General features: G+C 37.1%; 1 pseudogene; it reads right to left on the bottom strand.

Moving 5' to 3' along the window:
• The window catches only part of LOC139854850 (transcription initiation factor TFIID subunit 8-like), a 125,684-nt pseudogene that overhangs the window by 107,953 nt on the left and 808 nt on the right, over positions 1-16,923 (bottom strand).

Raw genomic sequence — 16,923 nt, 5'->3', positions numbered from 1 at the left:
TCGATAATTCAACCATAGAATGTAGTTTCACGTACTTGTGTCTATTTTGTAAATCATTTATAAAACATGCATGTATTCTCATCCTAAAAATATTAGATTTTAAAAGTGGGACTATAACTCACTTTCACAGATATTTTCTTCCTCAAAAATAAGACTTGGCCACGGATCGATTCACGAACCTATACAAATATGTACATATATATCAAAGTATGATCAAAATATAATTACAACCATTTTTATTATGTTTTAAAGATTTGAGTGTATTAAGTCAGCTGTCCTCGTTAGTAACCTACAACTAGTTGTCCACAGTTAGATGTACAGAAATAAATTAATATATATATTATCTTGAATCAATCCACGACCCAGTGTATACACGTCTCAGGCTAGATCACAACTCAAAGTATATATATTTTTGGAATCAACCTCAACCCTGTATAGCTAACTCCAACATTACTGCATATAGAGTGTCTATGGTTGTTCCAAATAATATATATACATGGGTCGATATGATATGTCAAAACATTTGCATACGTCCCCAGGATTACATAATATATTAGAATACAAGTATAATACAATATAAGTTAGCTAGGATATGATTTGTATAGATTTGTTAAACATTTCCCGTAGCTAAAAAGATCAAAAATATCCAATCTTGTTTTACCCATAACTTCTTCATTTTAAATCCGTTTTGAGTGAATCAAATTGCTATGGTTTCGTATTGAACTCTAATTTAAGAATCCAAACAGAAAAAGTATAGGTTTATAGTCAGAAATTTAAGTTACATGTCAATTACTAAAGAGGTAGTCATTTCCGTCGAAAGAACGACATCTTGATGACCATTTTGAAAAACATACTTCACTTTGAGTTTAACAAGATTTTTGGATATAGTTTCATGTTCATATGAAAAATCATTTTCCCAGAAGAACAACTTTTAAATCAAATTTTATCATAGTTTTTAATTATCCAAACCAAAACAGCCCCCGGTTTCACTACGACGGCGTATATCCGATTTTATGGTGTTCATCGTGTTTCCAGGTTTTAAATCATTAAGTTAGAATATAATATAGATATAGAACATGTGTTTAGTTGATTTTAAAAGTCAAGTTAGAAGGATTAACTTTTGTTTGTGAACAAGTTTAGAATTAACTAAACTATGTTCTAGTGATTACAAGTTTAAACCTTCGAATAAGATAGCTTTATATGTATGAATCGAATGATGTTATGAACATCATTACTACCTCAAGTTTTCTGGATAAAACTACTGAAAATGAGAAAAATGGATCTAGATTCAAAGAATCCTTGGATGGCTTGAAAGTTCTTGAAACAGAATCATGACACGAAAACAGTTCAAGTAAGATTTTCACTCGAAATAAGATTGTTATAGTTGTAGAAATTGAATCAAAGTTTGAATATGAATATTATCTTGATTTAGAAAGATAACCTACTATAAATAACAAAGGTTCCTTGATCTTAGATGATTACTTGGAATGGATTAGAAAGCTTGGAAGTAGACTTGCAAACTTGGTAGTATTCTTGATTTTTATGAAACTATACTTATGGAATTTATGAAGAACACTTAGAACTTGAAGATGGAACTTGAGAGAGATCAATTAGATGAAGAAAATTGAAGAATGAAAGTGTTTGTAGGTATTTTTGGTCGTTGGTATATGGATTAGATATAAAGGATATGTAATTTTATTTTCATGTAAATAAGTCATGAATGATTACTAATATTTTTGTAATTTTATGAGATATTTCATGCTAGTTGCCAAATGATGGTTCCCACATGTGTTAAGTGACTTAAATGTGCTGCTAAGAGCTGATCATTGGAGTGTATATACCAATAGTACATACATCTAAAAGTTGTGTATTGTACGAGTACGAATACGGGTGCATGCGAGTAGAATTGTTGATGAAACTGAACGAGGATGTAATTGTAAGCATTTTTGTTAAGTAGAAGTATTTTGATAAGTGTCTTAAAGTCTTTCAAAAGTTTAAGAATACATATTAAGACACTACATGTATATACATTTTAACTGAGTCGTTAAGTCTTCGTTAGTCGTTACATGTAAGTGTTGTTTTGAAACCTTTAAGTTAACGATCTCAATTAATGTTGTTAACCCAATGTTTATTATATCAAATGAGATGTTAAATTATTATATTATCATAATATTATGATGTATGAATATCTTTTAATATGATATATACATTAAAATATCGTTACAACGATAATCGTTACATATAAGTCTCGTTTCGTAATTCTTGAGTTAGTAGTCTTGTTTTTACATATGTAGTTCACTGTTAACACACTTAATGATATATTTAAATATCATTTTATCATGTTAAATATAGTGTATCAATATCTTAATATGATACATATGTATTTAGTAGACGTTATCATAACGATAATCGTTATATATATCATTCCGAGTTTCTTAACTTAGTAATCTCATTTCTTATATATATCACACATTGTTAATATACTTAGTGAGATACTTACTCATCATAATCTTATGTCAACCATATATACATGTCTATATATACCACAACATGTAATTTTTACAATTTTGTAACGTTCGTGAATCGCCGGTCAACTTGGGTGATCAATTGTCTATATGAAACTTATTTCATTTAATCAAGTCTTAACAAGTTTGATTGCTTAACACGTTGGAAATATTTAGTCATGTAAATATCAATCTCAATTAATATAGATAAACATGGAAAAGTTCGGGTCACTACACCACTTTCTCAAAAACCTAATTTTTCTCTCAAGTATTCTCCTCTCCCTCTTCTCCACTTTTGATCTGTCGACTACCACCATCAACATCATCATCATCTTCTTCAATCAAGCACACAATTCAAGGGGCTTTTAGCATCATCAGATTCACCGCATTGTTCTCTACGCGCTCATATCTTTCATTCCCTGATTAGGGTATAAACCCTAAACCTAGCTTTTTGATTTTACTTAATTATTCTATTTTTGATGATTATTATGATAGTATAGTGCTTGTGTGTTGTTGGATTAATGATGGCATGCATAGAATCACTCGTTATTACATATTTTCAGTTTGTTTAATTTTGGACAGCGGACTAATTGACCATTTCAGTACACGTAACTGATGTTTTTGATAAATTAAAGTGTTTAGATGTGTTCCTTTCATCAAGACATTGATTTTAGACTCCAGATTCATGTTATTTCGATTCCCGGAACTTAAGTTATGCATAAAATGATGTTTTCATGGAATTAAAATATAAAAACAAATGTGTTCAGTTTTGGTTCGACTTGTGACCATTTTTGGAGTCTCTAGGGTTACTAGTGTGTTAGGATTTATGATTGGATGAAGATTCATGTTCAAGTCATCGAAATCCGAGCCACGGATCACCCGGTATGACTAAAACAAGTTTTAAACGGATTAAAGTTCCAAGTTGATGTATGGCTATTGGTCATGACTTGGGGACTGATTTTGAGGTGTTCTTGAGTACACTAGTATGTCAGGTGGTTTTGTTAGGCGAAGATATATATAAGACTCGCCGAAAACTGACACTCGGGGCTCAAGTTATGCCCCGATGAACTTTTAATTAAAACTTATGGTTATAAAATTTGAACTTATGATATAAGTAATGATTTTCACTATTATTAAATTACTTATGATATAAAAGTAATTAATTTAATTTAAGACTTATGATATATATATTTAATATATCATTTATTAATTACATTATAATTTAATTAAACATTTAATTAAACTTATGATTAATAATACTTTTATTATTAATGATAATACTCATGATAAGTATTAAACTTATGCTATGAGATTATTATTATTATTATAAGACTTATAATAAGGATTAAATAATTATTTAATTATTATAAGGCTTGGTTATTATTTAATTATAATTTAATTATTAAATACTTATGGTTTAATATTTATAATTAAATACTTATGATATGATTAATAATTCATTATTAATTAATAATACTTATAATATGATTAAAAATTATTATTAATTAATAATACTTATGTTATGACTAATATTTAATTAATAAATTAAATACTTATGTTATATTAATTATATCATTTAAACTTATGTTTACTTTATTAATTCAAATTAATTTAATTAAACTTATGTTATGACATAATTATACATATGTGACTTTAAATAACATTATAACTTATATTATTATTATAACTTATACTTTAAAAATTAATGTTGACTATGTTTGACCAAGGTTGACTTTTGAGTTGACTTTCGGTTGACTTTGATTTTCAGTTGACTCTTGTTGACTTTCTAATTAAGGAAACTTTCCTAAGTTAAAAACTTTCTAAAAATAGAAACGTTCTAATTATAGAAACTTTTCTAATATAGTAACTTTCTAAATATAGAAACTTTCCAAAAATAGAAACTTTCCAAAAATAGAAACTTTTTAAAAATAGAAACTTTCCAAAAATGGAAACCTGTTAAAAATAGAAACTTTCTAAAAATAGAAAGTACGTGTTATACGCTGTCCTGATCAAACCAAAGCATACTGAGTGTTGTTCTATGTTTACTTGCGACAAGTACTATAGCTATCATACTAAGACTTGACCTAAGTTAGTTATTTATATCGGCCTGCTTTATTTATAGGTCGGCGTTGTGATCATTCTTGATCACTTTATCATTTGCTGCTCACGTTTCTGTGTTATTACTTCGGTTGCGTTAAGGTGAGTTACAGTCCCATTTTTCTATTTTAAATCTTTTGGGATGAGAATACATGCAATTTATTTTACATATTGGACACAAGTGGAATTTGGTTTAAATTATTCATTGTGAGTCGAACGAAAATATTCCCTAATCTGGTAAATTTAATCACTGGTTTCTACTGGTGAACACGAATCCTATGGATAGATCTATCGGGCCTGACAGCCCCATTTCTTGCTAGTAGCGCTAGAAGTTACAGACGGAATGTATTAGTACTTCGTATTTTGGAAGATACACCTATTCAGTGTATATTTTTATATTGGTTTTGTTAAGGGTATGGAGTTATTAAGTTATTACCAGGTGGCTCACGGGTTAATGGAATAATATTTTTATATGTTTTCGAGCATATAATTTTATGGTCCAAAATGAGTCTTTATGTTTTCAAACATAAATTTTTATGGTTTAAATTAAATATTGTTTGCAATATTAAACCTATAATTCACTCAACATTTTTGTTGACAGTTTACTCGCATATTTTATTCTCAGGTTCATGATTGATTGCTTCCGCTGTGCTTAGAGAGTCTGCATATTTATGATGGCAGTTTTTGTTAAACATCAACTTGCATTCTATTTTGATACATTAAATTGTGGGTGTTTGTTGACGTTGTATTGGTCAACTTTTGGTTAAGTATTTATATATGGTTTTTCTAAACTTACATATTTTGGTAGATTTCCTTTATAGAAAATCATTTTTAAATAAAGAATGCAAGGTTATTTATTAAATTCATTTAGAGTTATGATCAAGCTGTGGGACCAAGATAACGATGGTCGTCAAGTGTACTTTGACGGGTCGTTAAACATGTAAACTTTATTCGGTTATGAGACGGAGGGCTCTTTTGTATTGATGTTGTCGAAATCGCGAAATTTGGGGGACTTGTGTACTTAGCCGAAGTTAGAATCAGCAAACCAGTGGAGCCGCGCCGCGGCCCTAAAAGGGCACGCCGCGGGAAATGGTGTAACTTGTTAACAGTCAATTTGGAATGGGCTGACCTTCAGTAAGTCAACTGAGCCGCGCCGCGGCCAAGGACGGCGCGCCGCGCCTTGGTCCTGACAACAATGTGTATTAAAAAAAAATGTGTCGTGTTTTGGGAAGTCGGAGTTGGGTTGTTACATTAAGAAAAATTTTATTGATGGCTATCTTTGCGGTGCTTCGGTGGGTAATCCTTCGTTATCAATTTCTCATTTATTTATGCTAATGATGTTATTTTTGTTTGTAAATGGCAAAGATATAATTTAGAAGCTATCCTTCAAGTACTCAATACGTTCCATGAGGTTTCTGGTTTAGCTATTAATTTGTCGAAATCGGCCATTTATGGTGTCGGGGCAAGTGATCGTGAGCTTGATTCCATGGTTGATATTGCTCATTGTTCTAAAGGTACGTTTCCATTTACGTACTTAGGTTTACAAATGGGTGTTTCGATGAATCGCGTTAATAATTGGAATGGGTTTATTGATCGGTTTAAAAAAAAGTTATCCGGGTGGCAAGCAAACTTATTATCGATTGGTGGTCGGGCAACTTTAGTGAAATCGGTTCTTGGATCGATGGGTATTTATCTCTCCTTATATAGATGCCTAGAAATGGTTATTAATGAACTCGAAAATATACGTGCTTCGTTTTTTTGGGGAAGCACTAACGATGATTGTAGAATGCATTGGATTTGATGGGACCAAGTTCTTGCATCAAAGGAAAATGAGGGGCTATCGATTGGTAGTATTCGTGCCTTTGATCATTCCTTGTTACTCAAATGGTTGTGGCGTTTCTTGATGAACAAGGAAGCTATGTGGGCATCGGTCATTAACCTTATATACTAATCAACACTAAGATTTTTGTAGTTTTGACCAAAGTCGCTCACAAACTTTGGTTAAAACTACAATACTAAAACCATCCCAAAAACACCCCTAAAACCGCCAAACTTTTAACAACTTTCAAAATTACACCCCCAAACATAACTCAATTCCACCCAAACCTTTAACGGAGCATATCTTTCCGCTCGCCGCGTGTTAAATTTTTTCAATACAATCGTTCAACTCGAAATAATTTTACGAAAACAACGCAACTTCCTATACGCGAAACCGATGCTTTTTAAAAAACGCTAAATACTCTGGGCTATCTTCCATACATAACACACCCGTGGCAATACATTTTTTATTATGTAAATACATAACGTGACATTAATTATGAGTATGCAACCCGAAAGGTGCCGCAGCAACGCGCGACTGAACTTTTTTCTAGTTAAAGCTATTTATGGAAGTGATGGTGGTATTCATGGTGATATTAAAGGTTCTAGTGTTTGGTTAAATATTGTCAAATTATTCCACAAACTCAAAATAGATGGTTCTCTCCCAACTAATGTTTTACGAGTTAAAGTGGGAAACGGTAACTCTATCCGATTTTGGAAGGATAACTGGAAAGGTGACGGCTCCTTGGATATTAAATTTAATCGTCTAATGCACCTAGATTTAGATCCAGATTGTCTGCTTAACTCTCGGGTTATTAACAGGGCCTGAGCCTGGGATTGGGTTCGTGATATTGGGCCTAGGAATGAAACGACTTTTGTAAGACCCGGATATTTATCTTGTATACTTGTGTACTTATGACATTCGAGAACGGGCTTTGTTGAATATTGTTATGTAATTAAAAAGGTAAAAGAATCTGAAACTGGCTACTTGCGCGCCGCGCGGGTCAGGGGCGCGCCGCGCCAAATCATGCAGACAGCTCTCTTCTTCTTTTTAATTGTTTTAAATGAAGGGCAATTGGGTAATTTCACTTGGGGCCGGATTTGTGAGCCATATTAGCTGGTTTGGATCAGTTTTGGATCATTTTCACATCCATTCATCACTCTCAAACTATTTTAGAGAGAGAGAGAGAGATTCTAGAGAGAGATTTAGGGTTTTGGTGAAGAAGGAGGCCGAATTGATCAAAAGCTCGAGTTCTAAAGTTGTTCCTTTCGTTCCTAGCTACGTTGTGGTGGTATTGGTAAGCTCAAACTCCGAATTTCATCTATTTGATTTGATATTCAAGTTAGGGTTTGAGTTAGTTTGATGAAAAACCCTTTTAGATGATGAAATGGGTTTAATGATGCTAGTAATTGGGTTTATTGTTAATTGTTGGTGGATCTTGGGTTGGTGAACTAATTGGCCATGTTTAAGACTTGAAATTGAGTTTAATCACTTAAGTTAGTGATTATGGAAGTATTGAAACCCATTTAAGGTTATTTGGTTGACTAATTGTGACTTTGGGTCAAATTAGGGTTTGGTGGTGATTATGACCCATTTGGCGATTTAATGAGGTTTATAAACTTGAAATGGACTAAGTTGAAGTATAAAACCAAGTTAAATGTGTTTTGGTGTCAAAACTTGTAAATGGTGAGATTTTGACCTTATGGGTCAAAATTAGGGTTTAAGTGTCAAAATGGGTATGACAGGTGTTTAACACTTGAGTTCGGGTTTATTTGGCATATTAGGACCATTCACACTTGTGTGAGTGATTATTCGTTAGTTTGGGCGCGGTTTGTACTTGGTAGTGCATTTGGGTCAAATTTGCACTAAGTGTCGAATTGGGTTGATTTGTGAATCCACTCTAAGTGTATTGTTGTAATTGTGATAATGGAATAGGTATTTTCCATTGGCGAGTTGCGGTTTACTTGGAAGTTTTCTTCAAGACTTCAAGGTGAGTGTTAATATCTATGTGCATATGTATGTGTAGGATGGGTGCGGGTCGGGTGAAGTGATTCTCGGCTATAGAGCTCACTTCACATGTAGGTGGACTTGATGGACTTTTGCATGAGTCCAATTGGCACGGTTGTGCATTTTGGTTGACCATCTTTGGCGAAGTACACGTTCGCGTGTACATTATCACACGTGGTTGTGATGTGGTTGATATAACCCCAATGGCGAAGGGTTTAATGTTGAGAAGTGAATCGCGTGTGTATTCGGATTCACGATGACTCGTGTAGTTCGGTCATCTTATTGAGGTAGTAATCTCGTGTGGTTTTGGATTACTAAGGCTTGTGTAGTTCGGCCAACCTCGATGTTGTGAAGATAGTAATCTCGTGTGGTTTCGGATTACTAAGGCTCGTGTAGTTCGGCCAATCTTCATTGTGGTATTTGGTTCTCGGTATTGGGTTAAGGTGTTAACCTTGTTCGTTTATATTGTTATATTAATGTATTGTTGTGTTGTAGCTAACCCTCCGGGTGTAGCTATTTGGCGTTGTTCACATCGTCGTTGGTGAACTTATATTGTTGTTGTATCTTTAGCTCGTTACTTAGAGATCGTACGGTATGCTTAGTGTAGTGCCTTATATGGATGCCTCGGTATGCGGTATTTGTTATTTTGTGGCGTGTCCATTTTATACATATATATGTATGTAGTATATTATCATTCACTAAGCGTTAGCTTACCCTCTCGTTGTTGACTCTTTTTATAGATTGCATGCGGATGGTGGCTCGGGTAAGCGCGAGGATTAGAGGACTTGCATAGTTTGCGTAGAAGGCTTGCTTTTGGATTTATTAGGATTGGGTAGCGTATCCCCAATCGCCATGCTCGGATTTGTTTTGTATTAAAAGTCTTATGGTCGAAAATTGTATTTTGGTACTTAAGGGGTAATTTGGGTCAATGTGGGCCCCGCTTCGTAAACTAAATTTTATTAATGGAACGCGCTAGTTTTCATATATTGAACATGCGGTTAAAAGTGTTTTGTCTAAATACGTTGGGAACTAGTCAAACATTTTCGCATTTAAGAACTTTTTGGACAGTCCACTTTGGCGCGCCGCGCGGCCTATATGGCGCGCCGCGCAACATGCTGTTCAGGAATTTTTTTTTTATTTTGCTGTTTCCACGTGGTTTTGTCGTTGGATGGTTTGGGTTGTTACAAGTGGTATCAGAGCATGGTCTAAGGGATTTAGGTGACTTGAGATAGGTGCCTAGACTTTGACTTGTGTGTGCTTAAATTGTTGCGGGACTTGTAGGATTACGGGTCGAAGGGGTTTAGTTAGTGCCTTGTTTATAGGATGACTAACGTTTATATTGGTAATGCGGATAATATTAATATGTGATTGTGTTGTGATAATAATTCTCTCGTGTGTTTGTATCGCGTAGAATTTTGGTTGTGTTTGTTTATATCATCGAGCGAGGCGGTCGTTGTACTAACGAGTCGATGCGGCGTGTGTGCGTAATAAGAACTTGCAAACCTTATTACGGGTGCAAATCGTGTCTAACAAGTGATGTACGACGAGTGCTTAGCAAGATGGGTAGGTGTTGTGCGTGTTTACTTATACGTTCGTGATCTAATCGCTTTGCATTCCTTAGAATGGCGACGGGGAGTGGGATCGAGACGAACGACACGGAGTTTAAAGCTAGAGTTGCGGCCGCCGTTGCGGAGCAAATGGGTGCGTTGGAAGAAAGAATGGAAAGGAGGTATTCCGAACTTCAAAGTAGTAGTGAAATGGAGCGTTATCTTAAGAGCTTCATGAGGACTAAACCCCCGATGTATGACGGGAAACCGGATCCTCTGGTAAGCACAACTTGGATTTCGGACGTCGAAGGGTGTTTTCGTACTATTGATTGCCCTCCCGAGAGAAAGACGAGACTCACTACGAGTTTGTTGCGGGGTAGGGCAAGGGATTGGTTGGATGGTAAGATTGATCTTGTCGGTGGCGAGACGTTTATGGCTTTATCGTGGGACAACTTTAAGGAGGAATTCTTCGAGGAGTTCCGGACTTCGGCCGATTTGTGGGAATTGCGTAATGAGTTGCGAAATTTGCGACAAGGATCTATGGATTTGAGTACTCTCAAGACGACCTTTATGGCGAAGGCTCGTTTTTGTCCGGAGTATTTGGGGAATGATCGTTTGTTGATGGGGGATTTCTATCGGACCTTGAATGATGACTTGAAAAGTAAAATTAGTCGGGGTCAAGCGAAATCGTTTTCTGAATTATTCGACTTGGCTAGAGGTTTCGAGTCGTATTCACGATCGAAAAAGGGTGAACCTTCAAGTGAGCGAAGGGTCGTTTCTTATGGTGCTCCGAGTAAGAGGGCTAAGGGTCCGAGTGTGAGCACGGGTGGTACGCGAACGGGTATGTCGGATTCTAGTGCGGCTAGATGTTACAATTGTGGTGTGAGGGGTCACAAGTCTTGGGAATGTTCGGTACCAAAGGGTGATGGTATGGTGTGCTTCAATTGCCAAATAGAAGGACATCGTAAGTCGGAATGTCCCAAGTTAGCGGGGACGGGTGCGGCAAGGAGACGTTAAGGTACGTTTCATTTTAATAAATATGCCTTTTGATTATTTATTAAATGCCGTTTGAGTTTGAGTTGTATGCCTTTGTTGTGCATGTTATGCTATGGGGGACGTTCCTAATGGAAGTACCCTATGTTGATGTTTGATTGACGGGCGAAGGGCGTAAGACTTGGTGCAACCAAGCATTCCTTAGTATTTGGGAAATGTTTCTACCAAGCCACGGAAATGGTTTTGGTGTTCGATTGTTAAGCACGTGTTCGCTTTTGTGTTGAAGTGATGAACCATGAGGTTCGTCGGGTGATTGGAACCTTTGAGATCGAGTGTTTAAAATCTCGATGCATGTTGGTAATGGAGTCTTTATGACGCGACATTAGGTGCCTCTTTTATAACTACTAGCGTGGTGTCGACTCCGATTGTATTGTAGTTACATTGTACCTAGGGTACCGGGAGAAACCCTTAAGCACATGAGTGACTAGGTTGAAATTCGACAAACTAAGCAATTTGATGATTGCGAGGGTATGGTTTGTGAAATCGTGGTACACTTTTCGTTCGAAGTGTCTAAGGATTGTTTGAAATTCTTCGTGTGCTCAAGGTTGGAGCAAGGTGTGGTGATGGGTCGTGTGTACCCAATCGTTGGTAAAGTCTACCTTTGGTAGCATTGTACGGTTGTACGAGTTGTGATATAGGAACGTGGTTCCAAGTGGGGGAGTCGCACTCCCGCACGAGGAAGTTTTAGTGTGAGATTTCGGATGATGCTTTTGGTAGATCCAGAAAATGTTATCGAGACCTGGTTTTGGTCGATTTGTGGTAGAGTACAATTTCGGATAAATTGTACTTATGGTTTGGATTTGAATTATCACCGAGGTGGTAACGTGGTAAATCTCGTTGAGAGACAATGGACGTGTTTGGCGAGCAAGGTGAAATTCTTCGGTTAAGGGAGGTGTGTGTCGGATTCTCTTTTGGAGAATTATTGTGAGTACCTATGTTTGATATAAGTGGTTCTTGCTCGATTGTGGGAATGGTTAGTGGTATCCGTTAGGATTCACTATGGTGTAGCAGAGCGCAATGTTACGCTACTCGTCGTTCGAGGCCAAAAAGGTGTTGCTTGATGAAGCATGACCTTCGAGGTCCTCTGACTTCATCCTGGTATTGTGAATAATGAAGCATGACCTTCGGGTCCGCTGACTTCATTATGGTATGGTTGATTGGTGAAGCATGATCTTCGGGTCCGCTGACTTCACCATGAGCGAGGTGTTGAGATCGGTGAAGCATGACCTTCGGGGTTCGCTGACTTCATCCGGTGTTGTGATTGGTGGAGCATGACCTTCGGGGTCCGCTGACTTCATCAAGGGAGTAGTGTTATGTCGGTATGGTGTAACACTATCGGGAAATGCGAGTACCGGTGGGAAATGCGAGTACCATTCCTGTGTTGAGATTGTGGATCGCGTGTGTTTTCGGATTCACGATGACGCGTGTAGTTCGGTCATCTTATTGGAATGAATCTCGTGTAGTTCGAATTCATGGTGACTCGTGTAGTTCGGTCATCTTATTGAGGTAGTAATCTCGTGTGGTTTCGGATTACTAAGGCTCGTGTAGTTCGGCCAACCTCGATGTTGTGGAAGTGAATCTCGTGTAGTTCGGATTCACAAATGACTCGTGTGGTTTCGGTCATTGTATTGAGGAGTGAGTCTCGTGTAGTTCGGATTCACAAATGGCTCGTGTAGTTTGGTCATTCCTCCGGGATAGTGACTCTCGTGTAGTTCGGATTCACTATGGCGCGTGTAGTTCGGCCATTCCCGATTGTTGTTGTGGTGAAGGTAGTGAGTCGCGTGTAGTTCGGATTCACTAGGGCGCGTGTGTTTTCGGCCAGCCTTCGTGTCGTGTGATCTATTGGTTGTTTGATACACCAATGGTAGGGTCGTAAGGACCATGTTGCGGGAACTATCGGTCGTCTTATACGTCGATGGTGGGGTCGTGAGGACCATGTTGTGGGATTAGTGAGGCGATAGCCGTGTTTCGCTCACATGTTTGTTACGGGTGTGACGATGGTTAATTTCGTACACCTTGGGTTTTGCGTTTCCATAGTCGTTTTGGGCGCTATCGGTTCTAGCCGTTGGATTATGATGTTACGGTAGTTGTGTATTGGTCGTATGGCGTACTACAAGGGATGTTTAGTGATTGGTGTAATCCGTAAGGGTTCGTTTGGTTCGGTCTTCATCGTTTCGGGTCGTTGACCTTAGGTTGAGACCTTGTTGCTTTTGGCGTTATACTCGGTAATAGTAAGCTAAGGGATTGATATCTCGGTACGAGATTAGTTGAGTTTTTCCCGATGTTAGGGAAGGAGCATAGTTTTAGTGCTCGGATTGTGGATTTGTGAAAATCGTGGGTGACAATTTTAGTTGTTGTAGGCAATTCGTTGGGAGAAATTGCTTAGGAAAGTCGGATTTGAACGTATGTTGAGGACCGTTGAGTGGGGTCCATTTGGTTAAGTGACGAGGATCACGAGGACGTGATCGAGTTTAAGTGGGGGAGAGTTGTAAGACCCGAATATTTATCTTGTATACTTGTGTACTTATGACATTCGAGAACGGGCTTCGTTGAATATTATTATGTAATTAAAAAGGTAAAAGAATCTGAAACTGGCTACTTGCGCACCGCGCGGGTCAGGGGCGCGCCGCGCCAAATCATGCAGACAGCTCTCTTCTTCTTTTTAATTGTTTTAAATGAAGGGCAATTGGGTAATTTCACTTGGGGCCGGATTTGTGAGCCATATTAGCTGGTTTGGATCAGTTTTGGATCATTTTCACATCCATTCATCACTCTCAAACTATTTTAGAGAGAGAGAGAGATTCTAGAGAGAGATTTAGGGTTTTGGTGAAGAAGGAGGCCGAATTGATCAAAAGCTCGAGTTCTAAAGTTGTTCCTTTCGTTCCTAGCTACGTTGTGGTGGTATTGGTAAGCTCAAACTCCGAATTTCATCTATTTGATTTGATATTCAAGTTAGGGTTTGAGTTAGTTTGATGAAAAACCCTTTTAGATGATGAAATGGGTTTAGTGATGCTAGTAATTGGGTTTATTGTTAATTGTTGGTGGATCTTGGGTTGGTAAACTAATTGGCCATGTTTAGGACTTGAAATTGAGTTTAATCACTTAAGTTAGTGATTATGAAAGTATTGAAACCCATTTAAGGTTATTTGGTTGACTAATTGTGACTTTGGGTCAAATTAGGGTTTGGTGGTGATTATGAACCATTTGGCGATTTAATGAGGTTTATAAACTTGAAATGGACTAAGTTGAAGTATAAAACCAAGTTAAATGTGTTTTGGTGTCAAAACTTGTAAATGGTGAGTTTTTGACCTTATGGGTCAAAATTAGGGTTTAAGTGTCAAAATGGGTATGACACTTGTTTAACACTTGAGTTCGGGTTTATTTGGCATATTAGGACCATTCTCACTTGTTTGAGTGATTATTGGTTAGTTTGGGCGCGGTTTGTACTTGGTAGTGCATTTGGGTCAAATTTGCACTAAGTGTCGAATTGGGTTGATTTGTGAATCCACTCTAAGTGTATTGTTGTAATTGTGATAATGGAATAGGTATTTTCCATTGGCGAGTTGCGGTTTACTTGGAAGTTTTCTTCAAGACTTCAAGGTGAGTGTTAATATCTATGTGCATATGTATGTGTAGGATGGGTGCGGGTCGGGTGAAGTGATTCTCGGCTATAGAGCTCACTTCACATGTAGGTGGACTTGATGGACTTTTGCATGAGTCCAATTGGCACGGTTGTGCATTTTAGTTGACCATCTTTGGCGAAGTACACGTTCGCGTGTACATTATCACACGTGGTTGTGATGTGGTTGATATAACCCCAATGGCGAAGGGTTTAATGTTGAGAAGTGAATCGCGTGTGTATTCGGATTCACGATGACTCGTGTAGTTCGGTCATCTTATTGAGGTAGTAATCTCGTGTGGTTTCGGATTACTAAGGCTCGTGTAGTTCGGCCAACCTCGATGTTGTGAAGATAGTAATCTCGTGTGGTTTCGGATTACTAAGGCTCGTGTAGTTCGGCCAATCTTCATTGTGGTATTTGGTTCTCGGTATTGGGTTAAGGTGTTAACCTTGTTCGTTTATATTGTTATATTAATGTATTGTTGTGTTGTAGCTAACCCTCCGGGTGTAGCTATTTGGCGTTGTTCACATCGTCGTTGGTGAACTTATATTGTTGTTGTATCTTTAGCTCGTTGCTTAGAGATCGTACGGTATGCTTAGTGTAGTGCCTTATATGGATGCCTCGGTATGCGGTATTTGTTATTTTGTGGCGTGTCCATTTTATACATATATATGTATGTAGTATATTATCGTTCACTAAGCGTTAGCTTACCCTCTCGTTGTTGACTCTTTTTATAGATTGCATGCGGATGGTGGCTCAGGTAAGCGCGAGGATTGGAGGACTTGCATAGTTTGCGTAGAAGGCTTGCTTTTGGATTTATTAGGATTGGGTAGCGTATCCCCAATCGCCATGCTCGGCTTTGTTTTGTATTAAAAGTCTTATGGTCGAAAATTGTATTTTGGTACTTAAGGGGTAATTTGGGTCAATGTGGGCCCCGCTTCGTAAACTAAATTTTATTAATGGAACGCGCTAGTTTTCATATATTGAACATGCGGTTAAAAGCGTTTTGTCTAAATACGTCGGGAACTAGTCAAACATTTTCGCATTTAAGAACTTTTTGGACAGTCCACTTTGGCGCGCCGCGCAACATGCTGTTCAGGAATTTTTTTTTTATTTTGCTGTTTCCACGTGGTTTTGTCGTTGGATGGTTTGGGTTGTTACAACTTTAAACTGCTTAATTGAGCATCTGGGTTCGGTTGAATTGCATGATCGATTGGATACTTGGGAATGGTCTTTATCGGTTGATGGTTGTTTTAATAGCAGCGACACTCGTATCCATCTAGGTCAGATTGCCTAATACGGATGTGGCTATGGTTTGAATTAAAGAAATTCCGAGGAAGGTTAATATTTTTTTATGGAGAGTCGTTTGGAATAGATTACCTACTTGGTTGAATTTTTCAAAGAGAGGTATTGAGATTGATGACATTGGGTGCCTTTCATGTAATTGCCTTTTTGAATCAGTAGATCACATCTTTTTTGAATGTCCGTTAGCTTTAGACTTATGGGCTAAGATTCGTGTTTGGGTGGATATTAACATTCCTATTTTATCTTCATGGGCCTCTTGGACCGAGTGGTACCTTAATATGCATCTCAATCCCGATGCTAAGATTAAACTTTTTGCGACTATTGGTGCTTCTTTGTGGCACATTTGGAGATTCCGTAACAGTGTGCTTTTTGATTCGTCGCGTTTGAAGAAGGAGATTCTTTTTGATTCCATACAAAATTTTTCGTTTAGTTGGATCGTTAGTAGAAGCAAATGTAAATGTAGTTGGAACTCATGGCTTGTTAAGCCATTATAATCGGTTGGCCCCCTTCCTACCGCATTGCTAGGAGGGTGTGGTTGTTTGTTATTTTCAAGGTTGTAAAACTCGCGACTCGGGGAGAACTCGGCAGGAGGTATTTGAGGAGTTCTCGACGACTCAGTGGAGAACTCGGATGTTGACTTTCATTGACTTTATAATATATATATATATATATATATATATATATATATATATATATATATATATATATATATATATATATATATATATATATATATATATATTCTGAAAATATATAATAACAGGGCTTTTATTGTCATTTAATTAAAGATTCAAGAATGCATAGTAAGTTTGTTTAATCTATTAGAGTTTGGTAAAGTTGAGGGACTCCTATTATAATTAAATAAAAAAAAAGAAATTAAAATATTTAGAAGTTGTGTGGCTGTACGTTGTTCCAGTCTTCCAGATCTAAAAAAAATGAGCTTCTCTCAACTAAAAAATCCTAAAAAGTTA

Source organism: Rutidosis leptorrhynchoides, chromosome 6 (genome assembly GCF_046630445.1).
Source record: "Rutidosis leptorrhynchoides isolate AG116_Rl617_1_P2 chromosome 6, CSIRO_AGI_Rlap_v1, whole genome shotgun sequence".
Classification (NCBI taxonomy): Eukaryota; Viridiplantae; Streptophyta; class Magnoliopsida; order Asterales; family Asteraceae; genus Rutidosis; species Rutidosis leptorrhynchoides.
This window is presented reverse-complemented; position numbering and strand designations above follow the sequence as displayed.